Here is a 7,648-nt window from a genome sequence, read left to right as displayed (position 1 = left end):
GAGCTAACCAAGGAACTACAGCTCCCAGGGCCCCCTGGTGGTTCTCGCGCGGAGTGGGGTTAGGTCATATGTCACTCAGGGGCGTGGCTTTGTCTCACGCCCAGTTGTATCGATGTCAGGTTGTGGTGCAGAGCAGACAGTAGATAATTGCGCTTGGTTTATGGAAAGTCAGCTCCAGGCAGGGCTGGCTCCAGGCACCAGCCCACCAAGCTTGTGCTTGGGGCGGCACCTGGAGGGGGACGGCGCGGCGCTCCAGCCGCCGGGGAGAGCGGGGCCATGGCCGGGCTGGCCGCCCTGCCCCCCCGGCGCTCTGGCCGCCCTCCCCCCCCCGCGGCCTGGCTCTGGCCGCCGGGGCTCTCTGCCCTCCCCCCGGGGCTCCGGCCGCCCTCCCCCCCTCCCCGCAGGGGGGGGGAGGGTGGCCGGAGGCTTTTTTGCCTGGGGCGGCAAAAAAGCCAGAGCCGGCCCTGGCTCCAGGGCCCCTTCCTGAAAGCTCCAGGAGAGACCCCTTCCCTGCACACCATTCCCTTTCTCTACGCTTGCAGCCATTGCAAGGGCTGCTCCACACCCCTGCCTTCCTGCACCCCGATTCCCCGCCCTCCCCCTACATTCCACCACCCTGCACACACAGCCCTCCTAGATCCCTGCACCTGTTCCCCTGCACTCCTTCCCTCCCACACCCGTCACCTTGGCAGCCCTTCCCTATCTGGCCTCCCATTTCCTCCAGCACCTCCCCCTTTCCCAGATCCCTGCACCCCAGTCCCCTTGCAACCCCTCTCAGATCCCCTCCTCACCCAAATCCCCTGACACACCTACACCTCATGCGTCTGTGCCCCTCCCATCCCAGTCACATCTCCTTGAGCATGGCCAGATTGTCGTGCCCCCCCTCGATGTGGTCCCGTTTCTTGCCCAGCAGGTCCAGCTGGCACCACCGCTCACACAGTGTGACGGAGTAGGGAGGGTGGGAGGATTGACGTGGGAAACCCTCGTAGCACAGCATGAAAACCCAAGGGCAGGGGTCTGCAAACTTTATGAGACGAGGACCATATTAGATTTTTGAAGGGGTTTCACAGGCCGAAGCAACTGTGAAAGAAATTAAATGTATGGAAATATATGCAAAATCGTTAAAAAAACAACACTACTGTGTCAGTGTTGCATTAAATTCTAAATCAGGTATAAAAGTTAATCGATGCAGGTACTGTGAAATCACACAAAATATTTGTCAATACATTAAAAATCATTTCACTCCTATTTTATTTCTAAAAACTCACACATTTGTATCATACAAATACTGTTTGGTTCTAGTAGTGCTGTAGTTAAAATTTAACGATTATGAAATTGTTAATTTCCATCTTCTTTACTCCATTTATTGGAGATGTAATTAAGCATCTGGCTTGTATTTTTACTCTAAGGCAGGGGTCCGTGCCTGTTTGGCTGCAGCAGCAAATCTCCCCTTAGTTGGCTCCCCTTTTGGGGGGACGCTGGCTCCCAGAGGCACTCACCCCTCTGCACAGCTCAGCTGTACTGCCCCTGGGTGAGCTGCTGCCAGCGGCCCCTCCCCCTGCCTGCTTGTGCCTACTCAGCTGTTTGCTTCTCCCCTGTTGGTTGGAGGGCCGGACAAATGGAAGCCCCGGGCCGGGCCGTAGTTCGGAGACCCCTGCCCTAGGGAAATGAGGAAAGCAGAGGGAGAGCAGGTATCTAACCTTGCTCACTGGTCCCTGCCCCACAGGGCTCTGTGCCCGGGGAGTCTCTGCTCTCTCCCACCACAGCAGGGCAGGGAGCCTCAAAGGGACGGCTTAGTGTGAAAGGAGACCTCACCCTCAGTGGGATCCCCACTTCCCCACTTCTCATGGTCCTACGTGGGGGGGGGGGGGATTCACCCATCTAGGGCTCTAAGGGCAGGCAGGTGAGTCTCACTCACTGACCTCCCAGCCACATGGGCTGAGCCCAGCCTGATTCCAGCCCTGCCAGTCGTTGCCAGGCCCAGGCTGTTGTGATGACAGAAGCATCTGTGCGTTTCTCTCACCGTGTCCTGCTCACTGTCGATCCCAGCCAGGGAGGCACCGAGGGAAGAGCAGTGGCTCCGGCAGCAGCTCCAGTTTGCTTGGACAGCTGGGAACCAGTAACATTTATCCTGGACCCTGACCTAGCTGGCTGGGCCCCAGGCCCTTGCAGAGAGTGCAGTATCAGCAGTGGTGTGCGGAACAGCTGAAGGGGGTTTAGAGGCTACCACTGAAAATGAGAAAGTTACAAGAGTTTTGAGTTATGCACATCAAGAGAAAAGTTTTCCATTTTGCCCAGTTTGTTTGCATTCCTCTCTGTGCTGCAGTAACTCAACGGCAGCTGATTTTTAAACCTCCCCAGGTGGTGTGATCACACATCACTGCATGGTAGGAGTGAGGCAGAGGTCCAGTGGAAAGGGCACTAGACTGGGGTCAGGGTTCAATTCCTGCATGTGCCACTGACCTGCTGGGTGACCCTGGGCAAGTCTCTTCCCCTTCTCTATGCCTGTTTACCCTCTCAGCCTCTATTTAGGCTTCATTTAGACCCAAGGTTCCCCACGAGTCTTGACTGGGTCCTATTAGTGCCTTAAAGAAGTATTCAACACTGTCTACACTACATGCTATGAGGGTTTTAAGCACAACAGCTGTTTCCCCCCCAAAATTTAGGCAAGGCCTTAGATGCTAAATTCTTGGGGACAAGGACTGTCTCTCGCTGTGTGTCTGTGCAGCGCCCAGGACAACGGGGCCCTGATCTCAGCTGGGGCAGGGACTGTCTCTCGCTGTGTGTCTGTGCAGAGCCTGGCACAACGGGGCCTGATCTCAGTGAGGGTCTCTAGGTGCTACCATAATATGTTTTTTTATACAAGTGACTTTTCATTTTTAGGAAGTGAGGAAGCTGAGATTAAAGGCGGAGCGTGCCCAGCACAACACATTTCCCTGCAGAGCCCCTTGTGTCCCTGTAAAAGCTGGCACTCACCCTTTAGTATCTGGGCATTTAAAGTCATCAGTGATAACACACAGCCTGCTGCGGCTATTTTCTGTACTGCCTTCGAGGAGCTCTCAGGAGCAGTTGCAACCGGCAATGGTAAAGTTATGTATTAGTGACAGAACATTTGAAATCTGATGTGCAGGTCCCGAGAGAAGTCTGCCAGCCCAGCTGGGCCCTTGTCCAAGCTACTGGAAAGAAAGGGGCCCTCTGATGGCATCAAAAGAAGTCTTTCATTTCTGGGAGCCTCTGACTGCGTTTGCTTCCCCAACTTCGCTGCTATGCCCCGTATCTACTGTCACTTGCTCTGGAAGGAACCCTGCACCAGTAGTAGGGTTACCATATTTCAACAATCAAAAAGAGGACGGGAGGAGCTCCGCCCTAGCCCCGCCCCTGTCCTGCCCTAGCACCGCCCCTGCCCCTTTCACTCCCTCCCACTTCCTGCCCCCTCAGAACCCCCAACCCTCCCCCCCATGCCTTGTCCCCTGACTGCCCCCTCCTGGGACCCCTGCCCCTAACTGCCCCCCAGGACTCCACCCCCTACCTAAGCCTCCCTGCTCCTTGTCCCCTGACTGCCCCCTCCTGAGACCTTCCCCACATCCTAACTGGCCCCCTAGGACTCTACCCCCTTCCTGTCCCCTGACTGCCCCAACCCTTATCCACACCCCCACCCCCAGACAGACTCCTGGGACTCCCACCCCCCATCCAACCACTCCCCACCCCCTGACAGCCCCCCCCCAAAACTCCCGACCCATCTAAACCCCTCTGCTCCCTGTCCCCTGACTGCTCCGATCCCTCTCCCCACTCCTGCCCCCTGACAGCCCCCCCCCAGAACTCCCAAACACTCCCCCCCTGCTCCTTGTCCCCTGACTGCCCCCTCCTGGGACCCCTGCTCCTAACTGCCCTCCAGAACCCCACCCCCTACCTAAGACTCCCTGTTCCTTGTCCCCTAACTGCCCCCTCCTGAGACCCCCCCACCTGTACTCTGCCCAAAACCTTACACCCCCAACCCCCAGACAGCCCCCCCTGAACTCCTGACCCATCCAACCCTCCCCCTGCTCCCTGTCTCTTGACTCCCCCCCCCCCCCCCGAACCTCCCTGCTGCTTCTCTGGCCCCCGGCCCCCTTACTGTGCTGCAGAGCAGCACACTCGGCAGCGGGGGAGGGGAGCAGGGTTGGAGCTCCAGACGAACAGCCGGCGATCTGTGAATGCAGGGCAGGGGGAGGGAGGGAGAGGAGGGGAGTGGTGTCAAGTTGCAGGGGAGAGGAGGGGGAAGTGGAGGAAGGGCTCTGGCTGCCGGAGCCCCGTGCGAGTGGCACCATCCGGCCGGCTGCCCTGTAAGCCCCGCATGCTCTGCATGAGGGGGGGGGACATTGACAAATTCCCCCCGGACGCTATTTTTAACTGAAAAAAGCCGGACATGTCCAGGGGAATCCGGACGAATGGTAACCCTAACCAGTAGGTGTTTGGATCCAACACTAGGGTTACCATACGTCCGGATTTTCCCAGACATGTCCGGCTTTTTGGGCTCCAAATCCCCGTCCGGGGGGAAATCCCAAAAAGCCGGACATGTCCGGGAAATTTGGGACATGCGGACGGCGGTGCTGGGCCGGGGGCGGGGCCGGGGGCGCCGAGCGCCGGGGGCCCCGAGCGCCAGGGGCCCCGAGCGCCGGGGGCCGGTGGGGCCGAGCGCCGGTGGGGCCGGGGACCAGGGGGGCCGGGGGCCGACGGGGCCGAGTGCCAGGGGGGCCGGGGGCCGGCGGGGCCGAGCGCCGGGGGTGCCGGGGGCACCGAGCGCCGGCGGGGCCGGGGGCACCAGGGGCCGGCGGGGCCGGCGGGGCCGAGCGCCGGCGGTGCCGGGGACTGGGGGTGCCGAGCACCGGGGCCAGCGGGGCCGAGCGCTGGCGGGGCCGGGGACCAGGGGGGCCGGGGGCCGGCGGGGCCGAGCGCCGGCAGAGCCGGGGGGGTGCTCGGCCGGGGGTCCGGGGGCCGGGCTGGGGGGTGCTGAGCGGGCCGGGGGGTGCTGGTCCGGGGGCCGGGCCGTGCTGAGCGGGCCGGCGGGGCTGGGGGGTGCTGAGCGGGCCAGTGGTGTTCGGCCGGGGTGCCGGCGGGGCCAGGGGGTGCTCGGCCGGGGGTCCGGGGTCGGGCCGGGGACCAGCAGTGCTGGGTGGGCCAGGGGTGCTCGGCTAGGGGCCGGGCCCGGGGCCGGCACCCCAGGGCCCGAGCCAACCCAGGCTGGAAACGCCGGGGGGGCCAGCCTGGGCCGCGCCTCCTCCCCCCAAACCCCCCTTACCTGCTTCAGGCTTCCCGTGAATCAAATGTTCGCGGGAAGCAGGGGAAGGGGCGGAGTTGGGGCGGGGGGCATGGGCGGGGCTGGGGGCGGGGCCAGGGCCCGGTGGAGTGTCCTCCTTTTGGAGGCACAAAATATGGTAACCCTATCCAACACTCGCCACAGATCACTGCAATATTCACATTCCAGTAACCACAAGAACTAATTTCTGGTCCTCCCAGACAGCTATTAAATGCTCCTAACAACTGCCCAGTAGCCAGCAGCCCCATCCCAAAATAGTGCACATCAATTCAGGGATTTCCCTACACCCCCCCTGAATTTCCCCAACCCCCCCTCCAGTTTTGTGAACTAGTTACATGCCAATTTAGTGACTGTTTGGAATTTTGAATTGAAATTGAAACATTAATACACACTTTAAAAGCATATACAGTATATGATAAAACACTTGTATCTGAAAAAGTATAATAGATTTGATAAGTATGAACATAGACTAGCTTCCTTATACAGCTGTTGTTTTTGATGACAATGTCAGTGCATTCATTTCGGTGATGTTGGCCAACCTAATAATTTCAAATGATGATTTGTAAGCAAAGTCTAATGGAGCTCTCCCTGATGGCTAGTGATGAGCTGGGGCTGGGGGGAAAGGCTTCAGGACCAGATTGTATTTACATTCACCCCTAATCTACCTAGGTACCCAGCAAACAGAGCTGTGTTACCCAAGTGATAGATTTTGGCTGGGGTTGGGTTACAAATCACTTGAATGTGTGTGTGTTGGGGTGGGGGGTGGGGGGATGAAATGTTGTTATTCTTAGGCCTTGGCTACACTTGCAGCTGTACAGCGCTGTGAGGTAAACCTGTCTTCGTACGGCTGAGTAGGGAAAGCGCTGCAGTCTGTCCACATTGAAAGCTGCCAGCACACTGGAGTGGCCACATTTGCGGCACTTGCAGCAGCATTGGGAGTGGTGCATTATGGGCAGCTATCCCACAGAGCACCTCTTCCCATTCTGGCGCCGAGGGTTGTGGAAAGGGGATGCCCCCAGTGGCATAGCCAACTTCTCAGTGCAGCAGGAGCAAACATAAAAAAGGCGCTCCCCCTTGGCTCCTCCTCCGGCCACTCCACGCCCCCCCTCTCTTGGCTCCTCGGCCATCGCGCAGGAAGCAGGAAGCTGCCGGGGAGAGGGGATCTGCCCACCAACTGTGGAGCGCTCGGCCGCCAAGCCCTGAGCCGCCGCAGGAGGCAGCTGCAGTGGCGATGTTGGGGCCACGTGGGGCGTGATGGTCAAGGAGCCGGCCCCTTCGCTCCTCTGGTGGCGCCCACCGCCCCCCCAATGGCTCCTCCGGAGTCCGGCCGTGCTGCCCCCCACTTGCCTGCAGGAGCCCAGCAGCGGCCCGGCAGGCGCCGCTTTTGAAAAATGTACTGAGGGGAAGCAGCTGCTTCCCCTGAACCCCCCTAGCTACGCTACTGGGTGCCCCGTGATGCATTGCGAAGCAACACCCCATGATGCATCACTTCTCATCCCAGCAATCCCTGTGTTTCCGTCTACATTTGGCGCCATCTTTCAACGGTTTCTGTGCAGCGCGATCTGTCTGCGGGAAATGGAGCCTGAACTGCTGAGGCGTATGCTGACTTATCTCGCCAGCACGTCACGTTTGGCTGTCGAGCTATTCCTTAAGATCCAAAGTGACAGTGAGGAGTCCGATGATGATATCAAGTTGCATAACACGTTCGATACGAAATTGCTTATGGCATTCACGGACATGCTCAGCACTGTGGAACACCACTTTTGGGCTTGGGAAACAAGCACCGAGTGGTGGGATCACATCGTCATGGAAGTCTGGGATGACGAGCAGTGGCTGCAGAACTTTCAGATGAGAAAAGCCACTTTCAAGGGACTGTGTGAGGAGCTCGCCCCCACCCTGCGGCACAAGGACACGAGATTGAGAGCTGCCCTGCCAGTGGAGAAGCGGGTGGCTATTGCAATCTGGAAGCTGGCAACTCCAGACAGCTACCGGTCGGTCGCAAACCAGTTTGGAGTGGGAAAGTCGACCATTGGAATCATGTTGATGCAAGTTTGCAAGGCCATTAATCACATCCTACTCAGAAGAACCATGACTCTGGGTAACATGGAGGAAATAGTGGATAGCTTTGCACAAATGGGGTTCCCTAACTGTGGAGGGGTGATAGATGGGACGTACATTCCTATTCTGGCACCACCCCACCTAGGAGCAGAGTACGTTAAGCGGAAGGGGTATTTCTCTATGGTTCTCCAGGCGCTTGTGGATCACCGTGGGCGTTTCATTGACATTAACACAGGCTGGCCTGGAAAGGTGCATGACGCACACATCTTTCGGAACACTGGCCTGTTCAGGAAG

Source organism: Chrysemys picta, chromosome 12 (genome assembly GCF_011386835.1).
Source record: "Chrysemys picta bellii isolate R12L10 chromosome 12, ASM1138683v2, whole genome shotgun sequence".
NCBI lineage: Eukaryota > Metazoa > Chordata > Testudines > Emydidae > Chrysemys > Chrysemys picta.
This window is presented reverse-complemented; position numbering follows the sequence as displayed.